General features: G+C 43.5%; 2 protein-coding genes across 7 annotated transcripts in view; one reads left to right on the top strand and one right to left on the bottom strand.

Moving 5' to 3' along the window:
- SENP8 (SUMO peptidase family member, NEDD8 specific) overlaps nt 1-3,152 on the bottom strand; it is a 40,745-nt gene extending 37,593 nt beyond the window's left edge. For both annotated transcript variants that reach the window (XR_010752027.1, XM_066388557.1), the window contains exon 1: nt 3,075-3,152. The gene's annotated coding sequence lies outside the window, so the exon portion shown is untranslated. The remainder of the gene's footprint in view (nt 1-3,074) is intronic.
- A 240-nt stretch (nt 3,153-3,392) lies between these two features.
- MYO9A (myosin IXA) overlaps nt 3,393-17,088 on the top strand; it is a 301,246-nt gene continuing 287,550 nt past the window's right edge. For all 5 annotated transcript variants that reach the window (XM_066388529.1, XM_066388530.1, XM_066388531.1 and 2 more), the window contains exon 1: nt 3,393-3,820. The gene's annotated coding sequence lies outside the window, so the exon portion shown is untranslated. The remainder of the gene's footprint in view (nt 3,821-17,088) is intronic.

Below are 17,088 nucleotides of genomic sequence, written 5' to 3'. Positions count from 1 at the left end.
ACTGCTTATCAGAAATGCTAATATAATAATTTTGTAACACAAAAGAACAGCCTATTGATCATGTAAAATGCCAACTGACCTCCACACTGGTGTATACATCCGTGTTGAAAGGTATGCTATTTATTCCAATCTATGTTTCTTTAGACTAGTCAGTCACACTGAGGAAATAAAGTAATTTAGCAAACTCTTTAGGGATCACTTTATGATAAAATTTAGTTTAAAAGGTCATTTAATTATTTATTTGTAGGCATAGTGTCTTCATTCCTGTCTTCTCTTATGATCTAACACACATATTACTGCTAGATTAATTTTTCAAACAGAACTCTAATTTTATTATTCTACTCCAAAAAATTTCATCTCTCCATTATCTGCCAAAACAAGTACCAATTACAGCCAAGCATTTCAAAGATTTTCACAAAAATAGTCCCAACCTATCTTTCCCAATTTATTTCTGATACTACTCTTACATAGACAGCTACAAGCTCAGTCCTCCAGGTCTAAATTATTAGGCAACAGTGGATTAGTACTGGTTGTTGCCCCTCGGTATTAGAGAAGAAGAAAATCCAGTTCCCCACTTCAGCTCCAAGAGAGGGGCTGGGAAGTTAACATTGCTCTGGCATCTCTCTGAAACACAGATTCAATCTATCATGCTCTTGCTTAAAACCATTACAGTGAGCTTTTTATAAATCTAGGATTCATGAACCAGGATGTGGCTAGAATTTACAGGTTTGATGGACTTGGGAGTGCGATAAAATTGAACTTTTATTTTCAATAATCTCTAGCTGAAATTTGGCATTTTCTTCAATAAATGTAGACAGAATCCAGAGTAATATCTGCAGTCCCTATGTCTTTAATCACCAATAGAAAATAAGATATTTTCACATCATATTAAAGTTGTTGCAGGTATTTCAAAATATAATTTATATTTCTCATTATTTGGAATTACACAATTATACCTGCTGCCAGATGGTATTTAGTGCACAAAGAAGCACATATATACTACATTACACACTTGTTGGAATGTTTTAAAAACTTTGAATAAAATTGGTTTCAGCCTGACCAGGCGGTGGCGCTTTGGATAGAGCATTGGACTGGGATGAGGAGGACCCAGGTTCGAGACCCTGAGGTCGCCAGCTTGAGCGCAGGCTCATCTGGTTTGAGCAAGGCTCACCAGCTTGAGCCCAAGGTCGCTCACTCGAGCAAGGGGTCACTTGGTTTGCTGTAGCCTCCGGTCAAGGTACATATGAGAAATCAATCAATGGACAACTAAAGAACCACAACGAAGAATTGATGTTTCTCATCTCTCTCTCTTACTGTCTGTCTGTCCCTATCTGTCCCTCTCTCTGATTCTCTCTGCCACACACACAAAAAAAATTGGTTGTATTCATTTCCATGTATTTTATTTTATACATTTAAAAACATTCTGGGATAGGGGCCACAGGCCAGGCTTCCAAAGAGGTCCATGTGTAAAAGAGGTTACTTTCTTTTTAGCTTTGTTATTTATTCCTATGAGTTGCTTACAGTATATAAACTAAATGTTTTAGCTTGGGATGTAAGGCTACACTTGATCATCTTTATCTCTACCCCACCCTTATTCTCCATACTACGCCCCAGTCTTACCACACAACGCTGCTCTCCCTTGTCTGGAGGCAGAGACAGGTTTTTGGAATAACCCTAGTTAATAGTCACCCTACACTGGCTTCGGCTTTGCCTTTACAGTCCTTCTCTGCCAGCCAAGTGAATTCTTTTCTACAGGTCTTTTTCCCCTAATACTATGAGAGCCTAGTAGGGCTGTGTCTTAAATATCTTTATATCTCATTCCTAACTTAAATGATTGATGAAATGAATAATTGGCAAGGCACTGTGCTTAGTAATCTCTATGAGAATGAAGTTAATCTTTGAATTTCATAAATTGGTTTGACTCTAATCTTTCTGGGGATAAAAATAAGGATATTCTCAAACTCTAAGACTTAAACCCCAGCTGATAAATGCTAGAGTGAAGGGAAAAGGAGTGAGGGCTGTAACCGAGGGGGCCTCATGAAAATGAAGGGATGGAACTGCACAGAAATGAAAGGCAAGAATGGCTGCTGCTTCTTCCCTTTCCCACAGCGGTTATTAAAAACTCTCATCCCTCTGCTCAAGTTTCTTATTCCACCCCCAACTCTCTTTTATCAAATGACTCACATCCTAATGTCTATCTACACCTTCCTGTCCTTCCCTACTTCCCATCCTCTACTTCCTTCCCTTCCCCACTTTCCTCTTGTCTAGCTAAGCGGCTCTCGACCCTCAGCATAGGAAAAACACTGATACCTCGACGCCAGAGTTCGTTTAATTGGTTTTGGGGGGAACAACACAGATTTTCTTTCTTTCTTTTAAAGCTTCCCAGATGATTCATTCTAATGTGTACAAGGTTGTGCTGCAACAGTGCTCTTACCTTATAAATTGGACACCCTCATTAATGGGCTCAGCATCTTTAAGGAAAAGATATTTGCGGCCCACATTCTCAGTCCTCCTCCTCACCCTTCACAATGATGCCTCCAAGTGCAGGCTTCATTGAAACAGTTTCCACCTGCTGTATCCTATTCCTCTAATTTTTCACTATTCCGGACCAATGTGCTGTTTCTCGCTCCTATTTCATTAACCAGCTACTACTCCCTAGCCTTCTAACACGAGTTAAGAAAGACCCAAAAGTCGCCTTAGGAACGGTTTCCTCAGGGCCCCTCTTCTAGGCTGAGAGTATCTTGTACTTTTTTTCTAGGATAATTTTTCTTTACTACCACTGCGGGTTTTCTCGTCGTCTCCCACTTAACGCCGCACTTCAGAAAGACAGGGCTATTTCGTTCGTGTCTGACTTTCTCGAGTCCAAGGCACAGACACTACTCAGTAAAAAGTCGGGAGATGAATGGAAGGGACCGAGAAACGGAGGTCAGGGCGAGGGCTAAGAAGAGCCGTGCCGAGAACCGTGTGCCAGAACTGGGGATGGGGCCTAGATGCACTACACCTGTGCGGGCAGCCAAGCGGTCCTCGCCCGGACACGGTGACTGACAAACCAATGTGGGGAGGCGACTTCTTACCTGCTTAGAGCCTCACCCCCTCCACCAGCCTTCAGGCGCCTCTGTGTTGGCCGGAAAGCGAGAACCGTCGCAAACCCGTTTTCCCCACTCCAACTTTGCGACATTACTCTCCAGTAAAGGGAGATTCTAAGGCTGTTTCCAGCTTTGCCGTAAGGTGAGGAAAAAAATGTGGGCGGGGCCGCCTGGGGCGTACGGAACGGGGTGTGGCCGCGCAAGCGCACGCCGAACTCTCTGGCGGCGTCACGTGCGGGCGGGCCAACTGGGGCTGGCGGTAGGGGGCGTGGGAGGTAGGTCCGCGCGCGTCTGCTCGTCTGAAGCCGAGGATTTGCGCGGGGCGGGGCAGCGTGCGCGGGGTTGGTGGCGCGCGGGCCGGAGCCGAGCAAGGACCTGGCGGCGGTTGGTGGTGGTTACGCAGAGCCTAGCCGGGACTTTGAGCGGCGGCGGCAGCATCCGCGGGACGGGCCGAGGCAGCGGCAGCCTCTGAGGCGGCAGTCCAGCGCGTGCTCTGGGCGGGGTGCGGCGGGGGCTGTGCTTGCCCAGGCGGGGCGGAGTCTCTCTGACAGGGCGGGGGATGCGCGGCGACCGCTCTCCCGGACCCTGAGGCAGCTGGGCCCACGTTCCCGGAACCGTCCGACCCCGCCGGCTTCGGCCTCTGCTGTCTCTCCGGCCTCACCCTGGGGCCGAGGCTGGTAGGCAGCTTCCGCCATAGAGGAGGGGCTGTCGTGGCCACTGCGGCGAAGCCCGAGGTAAGTCGCCCGGCCCAAGTCTTAGGCTCGCTCTTGGGCTCCCGCGGGGTGGCCCCGCGAGCGGGTCTTCCCACACTCGCGATCTTTGCCGCGGGGCTCCTGTAGACCCCACCCATCCTATCTCCATCGGCCAGACACCATTCCTTCCCTGCAGCCGGCGGCGCTGCTTTCACGGGCCCCCACACCCCATGAAACCCCCCTTGGACTCTTCGGAAGCCTCCAGACTCCGTTACAGCTCCCCGTGAGCTCACCGGGTCCTAGTTCCTCTGGGGCCCGGTCACGGACGCCCTCGAACCCACTGCGACTCCCCAGCTTCTAGGCAGGTCCTTCGCTGCTCAGCCCTCTTTCCTCGCGGACCTCCTGGGCCGCTTGCCTCCTAGCTGGCTAGCTCTTACCCTGCCGGGCTTTCCGACGATGTATTTTCTTGATGCTTAGCCTCCCCGCAGATGTCAGCCCCTCTTAGACACCCCCCTCTCCTCAGCCCTTTCCCACAGACCTCCTTTCCTTTGGCGGACCGTGCTGTCTGTCTGTCTTCCCGGTCGTGATCCTTTCGTTGGTTGAAAGGACTTTGCTGTTAAATGCCGAAGGGATGTTCGCTTAGCCTAGTGTATTCTCCCCAGTGGGCTTAAGGGGACCAACTGACACCATGTTTGAAGGGCTTAGTCTGGTGGCTGGAGGTGGGTAGAGTAGGTAACCCAGGGCCGGGGGTGTGTGCTGTCCCAAGTCCCACAGCCCCTTCTCATCTGGTCTCTTCTGTAGGTTGTGTGACATAGTCCAGATCTGGTGTTTTAGGGACCTGTATAAGGGTTAAATCACATTCCACTAATTGGATGTAAATGTGTCTCCAGGTAATATCTCTTCATCTTCTTGCAGATTTTACAGACCTTTTGCGCTGGTTTTGAAGGATACTGGGGACTTTATTTACTTGAGTTTACTGGAAAAGTAAGATTCGTAGTTTTCCTTAATCCTTAAAGATTTAATGTCAACTTAATTTTCTGCTACCTGATGCTGCTGTCTTGCTTTAACGAGGAGCAAGTAACAATTATAGTGCACTATTCAGTGGTGTCGTTACGGCCTTCTCAGCAGTAGTAAAATATTGGATAAAATGTTTGTTGAACTCCTGAGCTGTCAGGAAGGAAATGTAGTGTTACATCAAATGATCACTGCATAATTTTTAATGTTGTTGTAAGGATGAAGTATAGAGAAGTTTTTGTAGTCAGTACATGTAAATATTTTATTTTGTGAGGAGCTGAGGAGGGGAAAATCATGTTTAAAATTATGGGTAGTAACTAGATGTAATATAAAAGTCAAAGGTGTCACAAAGGTCGCTGGCTTGAAGCCCAAGATCGCTGGCTTGAGCAAGGGTTCATTGGTTTGGCTGGACCCCCCCCCCATCATGGCATATAGAAGAAAGCAGTACATGAACAACTAGAACAACTAAAGTGCCGCAGCTACGAGTTAATGCTTCTCATCTTTCTCCCTTCCCGTCTATCTGTCCCTGTCTGTCTCTCTCTCTCAAAAAAAAAAAAAAAAAAGTCAAAGGAATCAAAAGAATATGCAGTGAAAAGTTTCTTTATCCTCCAAACACCCATTTTCACTCTAGAGGCAGCCACTATTTACATGTTGATGCGTGCCCTTCCTGTGATATTTGTAGCATATACAAGCCTATACATTTATAATTTTAAAACACACTAGCATGTACTGTACACTGTTTATACCTTTTTATCCCCACTTAATAATAGATCCTAGAGATTCTACAACAACAGTGCATATGGTAGTGCCTTATTTACTGGCTGGATGGTAGTGTTCCATTTTGGTGGTCTTGGTATTTTCAGTACAAACAGTGCTGCATATTTTTCTAAATGTGTCAATTGTTACATGTTTTAAGTACTATATTTCAGGATTATATTCCTGATGATTCTTTTGTGCTGAACCTACAAAAAAAATAAATATACAACTAAAGTAAATTTCATTTATGTGCTGAACTTCCATGGAGTGACTAGCTTTGATGTTGATTATAATATTTGTCAAATAAGATATTGAAGAATTTAAATTGGGATCTGAAATGATCAGATTTGTGTTGTTTTTTTTTTTTTTTGTATTTTTCCGAAGCTGGAAACGGGGAGGCAGTCAGACAGACTCCCACAGGCGCCTGACCGGGATCCACCTGGCATGCCCACCAGGGGGCGATCGATGCTCTGCCCATCTTGGGGCTTCGCTCTGCCGCAATATGAGCCATTCTAGCGCCTGAGGCAGAGGCTACAGAGCCATCCTCAGCGCCCGGGCAAACTTTGCTCCAGTGGAGCCTTGGATGCGGGAGGGGAAGAGAGAGACAGAGAGGAAGGAGAGGGGGAGGGGTGGAGAAGCAGATGGGTGCTTCTCCTATGTGCCCTGGCCGGGAATCGAACCCGGGACTCCTGCACGCCAGGCTGACGGTCTACCACTGAGCCAACCAGCCAGGGCCCAGATTTGTGTTTTTTAAAAGGTCACTCTGGCTTCATTGAGGAGGGTGGGTTGAAGGATAGACCAAGGCTAAAGGCAGGAATATCAGGGGAGGCAATCTGGCAAATGATGATATTGGTTCTGGATTTGGGTACTGGATTAGACAGGATTTGGTGATTTCAATAGATTTGGGATTAGGGAGAGAGGGTTCATAGAAGATAAGATCTGGTTTCTAATTTGTGCCTTTCACCGAGATTGGGGTCTATATGAGGAAGGACAATTTTAATTTTTGTCCAGAAAGAGGAATTCAATTTGTGACATGTTGAGTTTTGGTGATTATACTTATGTCAGATGGGGAAGGCAAGTAGGAAACTGGATTTGTGGTTTAAGCTTATTATCAAGTTCTGAGTTCATAGTAAAAGATTTTGGGGACAAAGGGTATAGATGAGAAAAGATTGTAGGGCAGCAACCCAACACGTTGTACAGGTAAAGTTGAATGTCTAGCTAGTACATTATGTGATTAAATCTTTAATCTTTTTATTATAGTTTAAGCATCAATAGTGAGGTTCACTAACATGTGACTTTTTAACGTTTTTCCCTCCTTAGTTAACATGAGTTACTATAACATTAGTATACAGTTCATGAGGGAAATGTAGTAAAATCAGATTTTTTTCTCAATTAAAAAAATTATTTAAGTAGATATTTTTTTGTATTTCATTTATTTAAAAAATTTTAATTTTCAATTACAGTCGACATTCAGTATTATTTTATATTAGTTAGAAAATCACATAATTTAGAAAGTGATCTCTTTGATAAATGTGGTACCCACTAGGCACCCTAAATAGTTACTGCAATATTGACTCTTCCCTATGCTGTATTTCATATCTCCTTGACTATTTTGTAACTACCTATTTGTATTTCTCAGTCCTTTCCCCATTTTCACCTATCCTTCCAACCTTCCTCCCCTCTGGCAACCATCAGTTTGTTCTCTGTATCTCTGAGGGGTTTTTGTTTTGTTTGATTATTTTGTTCTTTAGATTCCACATATAAGTCAAATCTTATAGTGTTTGTTTTTTGTCTGACTTATTTAACTTAGCATAATACCCTTTAGATCTACCTGCTGTCACAAATGGTAAGATTTAATTATTTTTTTTATGGCTGAGTAATATTCCATTGTATGTATGTACACCACTTATTTACCCACTGGTCTGTTTATGGGCACTTGGGTTGCTGCCATATCTTGGCTATTGTACATATGGGTGCATATATCTTTTCAAATTAGTATTTTGAGTTTCTTCAGATATATTCCCAGAAGTGGAAATGCTGGGTCATAAAGCAGTTCCATTTTTAATTTTTTGAGGAATCTCCAGACTGTTTCCCAATGACTGTACCAATCTGCAGTCCTACCAACAGTGCAGGAGGATTCCCTTATCTCCACATTCTCACCATCATTTATTTGTTGATTTATTGGTGATAGTCATTCTGACATGTGTGAGGTTATATCTTATTGTGGTTTTTATTTGCATTTCTCTGATGGTTAATGATGTTGAGCATCTTTTTATTAAACTTGGATTTTTTAGAAAAAGTAAAACCTCAGAAGAAATTAGTAATATAAACTTCATCTTTAGTAATAATTTGGATTATTCTGTTATTTAAGTTTGTTCGGTCTTCGCAGAGAAGTGCAGGGGGTTTGAAATGTGATGTGCTAAGAAATTAAGGTATTTATTTATTTATTTATTTTATTTATTCATTTTAGAGAGGAGAGAGAGAGAGAGAGAGGAGAGGAGAGAGAGACAGGGGGAGGAGCTAGAAGCATCAACTCCCATATGTGCCTTGACTAGGCAAGCCCAGGGTTTCGAACCGGCGACCTCAGCATTTCCAGGTCGACGCTTTATCTACTGCGCTACCACAGGTCAGGCCAGAATATAAAGTTTTTAATTTGCATGATTTTTAGCTATGTTAATTTTTTTTCTTAAATATTTTTTTAAAATTTTTATTTATTTTATTTATTTATTTTTATTTATTTATTTATTTATTTTTTACAGAGACAGAGAGTGAGTCAGAGAGAGGGATAGACAGGAATGGAGAGAGATGAGAAGCATCAATCATTAGTTTTTCATTGCATATTGCAACACCTTAGTTGTTCATTGATTGCTTTCTCATATGTGCCTTGACCACGGGCCTTCAGCAGACCAAGTAACCCCTTGCTGGAGCCAGCGACCTTGGGTTCAAGCTGGTGGGCTTTTACTCAAACCAGATGAGCCCGCACTCAAGCTGGTGACCTCAGGGTCTCGAACCCAGGTCCTCTGCATCCCAGTCTGACGCTCTATCCACTGCGCCACCGCCTGGTCAGGCTTAGCTATGTTAATTTAAAATACATATTAGTCAAATAATTTAAACCATAACACAAACTTAATGTCTTTATTCCTAAGTCTAGATAGAGCGGCTGTTTAGAACTCTTGCCTCTATTATAGATTCCTATAAATCACTGCTAATGGACATCTTGGCTTGGATTCATGTTTCACATGCACTTCAAACATGTGTAACACTCTTCTCTGCCTCCTTTCCCCAAAAGAAGGTAGGTAAGAGGGAGACAAACTGCAACAGAATTTTTTCTTTTGATTTCCTGTCTTGATGAATGGCACCACCCTTTCCTCATGAACCCTTCAGGAACCTGGGAATTGTCTTCCACTCAACTCTACCTTACTACCAGCATCTTTAAGTCTTACACGTTCTTCCTTATAATTTTTCATATCATTCCTAGTTGCTATTTTTGTAGTCTTTATTTTAACTGAAAATATCTTTTGGGCTTTTGTAAAGCTTTGTAAGTGGTTGTCTTGCCTTCTTCTGCCTATTGTTATGCCATGTCCACCAGTTCTTTCTCTGCATTGCTGCCAGCCTCAGTGTTCTAAAATGCTTTTTAAGTTTTTTTTTGTGTTTTTTTTTTATAGGGACAGAGTCAGAGAGAGGGATAGATAGGGACAGACAGACAGACAGGAACGGAGAGAGATGAGAAGCATCAATCACTAGTTTTTCGTTGCGACACCTTAGTTGTTCATTGATTGCTCTCTCATATGTGCCTTGACCAGGGGGCTACAGCAGACCAAGTAACCCTTTGCTCGAGCCGGCAACCTTAGGTCCAAGCTGGTGAGCTTTTGCTCAAACCAGATGAGCCCACGCTCAAGCTGGCGAGCTTGGGGTCTCGAACCTGGGTCCTTCCGCATCCCAGTCCGACACTCTATCCACTGCGCCACCACCTGGTCAGGCTAAAATGCTTTTAGTTAGGCTCTTTCAGTTGCAAAGAAGAGGCTCAAGTTACCTTACATAGTGGAGTGCATATTGAAAGGAAACCCAGGAAACAAGGGAACCCAGGAAAAGTTAAACAGCTTGGTCTCAAGAAGAACACAGGAGCTTAATAAATAAAACTAAAAGCAGGGAAAGACAGATTTTACTCTAATTACTTGTTTTAGTTCTTCTTTCTATATCTTTTTTTTTTTTTTTTTTTACAGAGACAGAGAGAGTCAGAGAGAGGGACAGACAGACACGGAGATGAGAAGCATCAATCATTAGTGTTTCGTTGCGACACCTTAGTTGTTCATTGATTGCTTTCTCATATGTGCCTTGACCGTGGGCCTTCAGCAGATCAAGTAATCCCCTGCTCAAGCCAGAAACCTTGGGCTCAAGCTGGCGAGCTCGGGGTCTCGAACCTGGGTCCTCCGCATCCCAGTCCAACGCTCCATCCACTGCGCCACCGCCTGGTCAGGCCTTTCTATATCTTTTTGAATTATTTTTTCTCTCTACTCCAACCCCATCACCCCCATCTCATAGCTTCTATTTATTCCTAATTTCTGCCTCCTTACAACTACTCTGTCATTTCCATTCTAGTGTGTTGCCTCCTGGTTTGCTTTCTTTATTTATTTATTGATTTTGAAGCAGAATTGGGGGGGGGGGAAGAAAACGTCGATCTGTTGTTCCACTTATTAAAAGAAATATTTTTTAAAAATTGATTGATTTTGGCCCTGGCCAGTTGGCTAAGTGGTAGAGCGTCGGCCTGGCGTGCAGGAGTCCCGGGTTCGATTCCCGACCAGGGCACACAGGAGAAGCGCCCATCTGCTTCTCCACGCCTCCCCCTTTCCTTCCTCTCTGTCTCTCTCTTCCCCTCCCGCAGTTGGCCTGGGCGCTGAGAATGGCTCCATGGCCTCTGCCTCAGGCGCTAGAATGGCTCTGGTTGCAACAGAGCAACGCCCCAGATGGGCAGAGCATCGCCCCCTGGTGGGCGTGCCTGGTGGATCCCGGTTGGGCGCATGTGGGAGTCTGTCTGACTGCCTCTCCGTTTCCAACTTCAGAAAAATACAAAAAAAATTTTTTTTTGATTGATTTTAGTGAGAGAGGAGGGGAGGAGAGACAGGAACATTGAGCTGTTCCTGTAGTGCCCTGCTCAAGGATTGAACTGGCAACCTCTATGCTTCTGGACGATGCTGTCACCACCCGAACTGTGTTGCCAGGGCTGTTCCACTTATTTATGCATTCATTGGTTAATTCTTTTTTTTTTTTTCTTGAGAGGGAGAGAGAGGAGGAGAGAGATGAGAAGAATTAACTTGTAGTTGTGTCACCTTAGTTGTTCATTAATGCTTCTCATAGGTACCTTGATGAGGGGAATGGTGCTCAAGCCAAGCCAGTGAGTGACCCCTTGCTTAAGCCAGCAAACTTGAGTTCAAGCCAGTGACCTTTGGGCTCAAGCCAGCGATTTTGGGATTGTATTGGTGATCCTTTGCTCAAGCTGGCAAGCTCTGAGCTGGATGAGCTCATGCTTAAGCCGGTGACCTTGGGGTTTCGAACTTGGGTTGTCAGCATTCCAGGTCGATGCTCAGTCCACTGCACCACCATGGGTCAGGCTCATTGGTTGATTCTTATATGTACTCTGACCAAGGATTGAACCTGCAACTGAATGAGGCTGGGGCCTGGCTGCTATCTTTTTTTTTTTTTTTTTCATTTTTCCGAAGCTGGAAACGGGGAGGCAGTCAGACAGACTCCCGCATGCGCCCAACCAGGATCCACCCGGCACGCCCACCAGGGGGCGATGCTCTGCCCCTCTGGGGCGTCGCTCTGTTGCGTCCAGAGCCATTCTAGCACCTGAGGCAGAGGCCACAGAGCCATCCCCAGCGCCTGGGCCATCTTTGCTCCAATGGAGCCTCGCCGCGGGAGGAGAAGAGAGAGACAGAGAGGAAGGAGAGGGGGAGGGGTGGAGAAGCAAATGGGCGCCTCTCCTGTGTGCCCTGGCTGGGAATCGAACCCGGGACTCATGCACGCCAGGCCGACGCTCTACCGCTGAGCCAACCGGCCAGGGCAATGACTGCTATCTTTTTAACTTGAACTCTTGTTGTTATCTTCTTTTTTTTCCCTAGGATTTTCTGATTTGAATTCCCAAGAAATGATCTCTTTGGCTTGGCGTTTTTCTTATGGACTGCTAGCAAGCCTGTGTACTTTGGTCATGTGACTACTGCTGGCCATTTAGTATTGGCTCTGTGTCTATTTGCTTCTGTGGGAGTGGAGCAAGATCTTAATAGTGAGAAGTATGGAGGTATACAGGCTAATTTCTCACATAAAGGAGGTTACAAGCATGCAGGCACCGTAATTGACATTTGTAGTAGAAATACAAATCTAATCATGTTCTTTCTTATTGAAAGAGCTTAGTGCTTTCTCATTGCTTTCAGGATTAAGCTTAAAGAGCAGCATGGCATGTATATAAGAGTCTCAATGATCTCTTAACTCTCCAGGCTTCCCTTCCTTGTAATTTCCTTTTTCCTGGCTTTCCCTTCCTTCTGTATTGGGTTGGTTAGCTCCTGTTTGAACTCCAGGATTCAGTTTAGGCATATCTTTAGGAAGCTTTCCTTTACCTCTCCCATGTTAAATTTGGTGCACCTGTACCTAGTGCTTACTTCTGTCATAGCTCTCTAATGAAATTCCTGGTTACTTGATTTTCTTCACCAACTTTTTTTTTTTAAACTAAGTATATTTTTATTTTATTTATTTATTTATTTATTTATTTATTTATTTATTTATTATTCGTTGCTTTTTCATATGTGCCTTGACCATGGGCCTTCAGCAGACCGAGTAACCCCTTGCTTGAGCCAGAGACCTTGGGTCCAAGCTGGTGAGCTTTTTGCTCAAACCAGATGAGCCTGCGCTCAAACTGGCTACCTCAGGATCTCGAACCTGGGTCCTCGGCATCCCAGTCCAACGCTCTATCCACTGCGCCACCGCCTGATCAGGCTATATATTTATTTTTTACAGAGACAGAGAGTGAGTCAGAGAGAGGGATAGACAAGGACAGACAGGAACGAAGAGAGATGAGAAGCATCAATCATTAGTTTTTCATTGCGCGTTGCAACACCGTAGTTGTTCATTGATTGCTTTCTCTTGTGCCTTGACCACGGGCCTTCAGCCGACTGAGGAACCCCTTGTTGGACCCAGCGACCTTGGGTTCAAGCTGGTAGGCTTTGGCTCAAACCAGATGAGCCTGCGCTCAAGCTGGCGACCTCGGGATCTCGAACCTGGGTCCTCTGCATCCCAGTCTGACGCTCTATCCACTGCACCACCGCCTGGTCAGGCTTCTTCACCAACTTTAACTTCATTGGTATCAGTGTAATATAATTAAGCAGGATTTTAGACTAAAGATTTTAAATATATATACTTTTTATAAATTGTAAATAAAAGTACCCAGATCATAAATGTATATCTTAGTGAGTTTTCACCAAGCGAACACATCAATATAACCAACACCTACATTGAGATATAGACTATTAGCACATCTCTGTAAGCCACTCCATGCCCTCTTCTGATCACTAATCCAGTTCAAAGAGGATTTAATTTTAAATGGGAAAATTCTTTAACATAAAGATTTCTTTACATATTTTGTGTGTATCTTTAGATATACAAGAGACATAGGAATTGGAGTTTTGATCCTGTGGAAAGAACCTACATAATTTATATTATTTTATTAAAATCTAGCCAGACCAGGTGGTGGCACAATGAATAGAGCGTCGGACTGGGACGCGGAGGACCCAGGTTCGAAACCCCAAGGTTGCCAGCTTGAGCATGGGTTAGCTGGCTTGGGCGTGGGGTCACTGGCTTGAGCGTGGGATCATGGATATGACCCCAGGTCGCTGGCTTGAGCCCAGGGGTCACTGGCTTGAAGCCCAAGGTCGCTGGCTTGATCAAGGGGTCACTCGCTTTGCTGTAGCCCCCCCAGTCAGGCACATATGAGAAAGCAATCAATGAATAACTAAGGAGACTAAGGAGCTGCAATGAAGAATTGATGCTTCTCATCCCGCTCTCTCTTCCTGTCTGTCTATCCCTATCTGTCCCTCTCTCTGTCACCAGAAAAAAGAAAATCTAATTTTGGCATTTTTTATTCACTAGACATTCAAAATCATAATACTAGTATTTTAATAATCAGTTGTGGGATATTTGTTATTTAAGTAGATTTTCTTGCTTATTTAATATAGAGTGTCAAAAGAATATGATATGTCAAAGAATATTTGCTAAAAATAGCCTAATAATTTTGAGTGATGAATATGCTTGAGATTAATACAGTAAACATGTAAAGCACTTTCTAAATGGTGATTGGCTTCTGAGTTTTAATGTAAATTATGTTGCTAACATATTTTGGCAGTGGGGTCATCCAATGGGCAACTGAAGTATATTTTTACATGTACAGTTAGGAAAGGACTAACTGTCCTACATTATAGACAGACAGCTGGCTTGCTAAGAAGTGTTCTTTTTGCAAATAGCAGTAAATTTAGAGTATACTTTTTCTGTTTTTTAAAAAAATATTTTATTTATTGATTTTAGAGAGAGAAGAGAGAGAGAGAGAACGGTGGGGGTGGTTGGGAGGAGTGAGAAGCATCAGTTCATATTTGATTCTCGTATGTGTCTTGACTGGACAATCCCAGGGTTTTGAACGAGTGACCTCATCATTCCAGGTGAATGTTTTATCCACTGCACCACCACAAGTCAGGCTTTTTTCCTCAGTTTTGATTTTTTTAAACTTAAAATTAAAAATTTTTAATTACAATTTACTTTCAATCTTATTTTGTACTAGTATCAGGTGTTAGTGGTTAAACAGTCATATACTTTACAGAGTGTTCCCACGTTATATTTCAGTACCCACCTGGCACCATGCATAGTTATCGCTTTATTTCCTGTGCTGCACTTTACAGTTTATTTATTTATTTATTTAAAAAATTTTTTTTTGTGACAGAGAGAGAGAGAGAGGGACAGATAGGGACAGACAGACAGGAAAGGAGAGAGATGAGAAGCATCAATCCTTCGTTGCGGCACCTAACTTCTGTCATAGCTCTCTAATGAAATTCCTGGTTACTTGATTTTCTTCACCAACTTTAACTTCATTGGTATCAGTTGTTCATTGACTGCTTTCTCATATGTGCCTTGATTGGGGGCCTGCAGCAGAGTGAGTGACTCCTTGCTCAAGTCAGCAACCCCGTGCTCAAGGTGGTGAGCCTGCACTTAAGCCAATGAGCCCGAGCTCAAGCTGGTGACCTCAGAGTTTCAAACCTCGGTCCTTTTTGTTCCAGTCCGACATTCTACTCACTGCACCACTGCCTGGTTAGGCTACAGTTTTTTCAAAAAGATTTTATTTATTGATTTTACAAAGAGAAGGTGTGGGGGAGCAGGAGGCATCAACTTGTAGTTGTTTCCCATTTGTGCCTTGATCAGGCAAGCTTGGGGTTTTAAGCTGGCGACCTCAGCATTCAATGTAGATGCTTTATTCACTGCACCACCACATGTCAGGCAGTGTATTTTACAGTTTGGATTTTTCTTAAAATTTAAGAATATATAGATTGCTGAATATGAAGGTATCCTTTTTTTTTTTTTTTAATAGAGACAGAGTCAGAGAGAGGAATAGATAGGGACAGACAGACAGGAACGGGGAGAGATGAGAAGCATCAATTATCAGTTTTTTGTTGCAACACCTTAGTTGTTCATTGATTGCTTTCTCATATGTGCCTTGACCGGGGGGCCACAGCAGACTGAGTAACCCCTTGCTGAAGCCAGTGACCTTGGGTCCAAGCTGGTGAGCTTTGCTCAAACCAGATGAGCCTGCGCTCAAGCTGGTGACCTCGGAGTCTCGAACCTGTGTCTTCCGCATCCCAGTCTGATGCTCTATCCACTGCGCTACTGCCTGGTCAGGTTGAAGGTATCCTTTTGAATATATACTGCTCACAAAAATTAGGGGATATTTCAAAATGAATATAAAGCGATAAAATATCCCGTAATTTTTGTGAGCAGTGTATTTTTTTCTTAGATGGAATTTTCTGTTAGTAAATATTAAAATCACAAGGCCAATAATTGAAAAGCATATTGTCTTACAACCTAGATTTGCAATAATAGCCCTTTATTCAATTTCCATCTTCATTTATTTTCTTTTTTTTTGACAGACCGAGAGTGAGTCAGAGAGTGGGACAGACAGACAGGAAGGGAGAGAGATGAGACATCAATTCTTCGTTGTGGCACCTTAGTTATTCATTGACTATGTTCTCATATGTGCCTTGACCAGGGGGCTATAGCAGACCCCTTGCTCAAGCCAGCGACCATAGGGTCGTGTCTATGATCCCATGCTCAAGCCGAGGACCTCGGGGTTATGAACCTTGGTCCTCCGTGTCCAAGTCTAATACTCTATCCACTGTGCCACCGCCTGGTCAGTCCATCCTCATTTCCTGTGAGCTGTTATTTGTGGGCAAGTTACTTGATTTCTGAAGATCAAGAATGTTTATCTTTCAAATAAGAATATTTACGTTACAAGATAATCATTAAAGTTAAATAGTTTATGTAAAGCACCAAGCATATAGTTGATATTCAACAAGTCTTACTTTTCCCCCTTAAATGTCTATTTTATATGTTTAAATAGGAGATCAAGAATTTAAAGAATTTTCTTGTGTGATTTAGAATAAACGGCAAATAAAGTTTGTTGCTAATAGAAGTAAATCTGCTATGTATCTTTCTAGTACAATCACATTTTTCAATTCAAAAAATTTCAATGAAATGCTTTTCTTAATGTCTTAGTATGTAAGATTAATGGATGTTAGAATGTATATTGATTCACTGTGAGATATAACAAAAATGTTCTGTTTGCCAATGACTAACATTCCTTAAATCATTGATAGATTGTAGTGCTATTGCTGTTTGCAGTGTGTATGTATTTGTTTGAAATCTGTTTACTTAAATTGATCAGATGATTGTGAGCTGAGTAATCTCTGTTGTTTTTTTTTAATATAAGGGTGAAAAGTCTTTATGTGACTGTTTGAATATGTGTGTTTTTTTGTTTTGTTTTGTTTTTTGTATTTTTCTGAAGCTGGAAATGGGGAGACAGTCAGACAGACTCCCGCATGCGCCCGACTGGGATCCACCCGGCACGCCCACCAGGGGCGACGCTCTGCCCCTCCGGGGTGTCGCTCTGCCTCGACCAGAGCCACTCTAGCGCCTGGGGCAGAGGCCAAGGAGCCATCCCCAGCGCCCGGGCCATCTTTGCTCCCATGGAGCCTTGGCTGTGGGAGGGGAAGAGAGAGACAGAGAGGAAGGAGGGGGGAGGGATGGAGAAGCAAATGGGCGCTTCTCCTATGTGCCCTGGCCAGGAATCGACCCCGGGTCCCCCGCACGCCAGGCCGACGCTCTACCGCTGAGCCAACCGGCCAGGGCTGAATATGTGTTTATAAATGATTTTTAGCTCATTTATTTAACTTGCTTTACAACTGTACTTTCTTTTAATTCTCTTTCTGCTAACCCCCTGCTGTTTTATAATTTAA

The sequence above is a fragment of the Saccopteryx leptura genome, chromosome 6 (assembly GCF_036850995.1).
Source record: "Saccopteryx leptura isolate mSacLep1 chromosome 6, mSacLep1_pri_phased_curated, whole genome shotgun sequence".
In the NCBI taxonomy this organism is placed as follows: domain Eukaryota; kingdom Metazoa; phylum Chordata; class Mammalia; order Chiroptera; family Emballonuridae; genus Saccopteryx; species Saccopteryx leptura.
The sequence above is the reverse complement of the archived record's forward strand: the minus strand, read 5'-3'. Positions and strand labels throughout refer to the sequence as shown.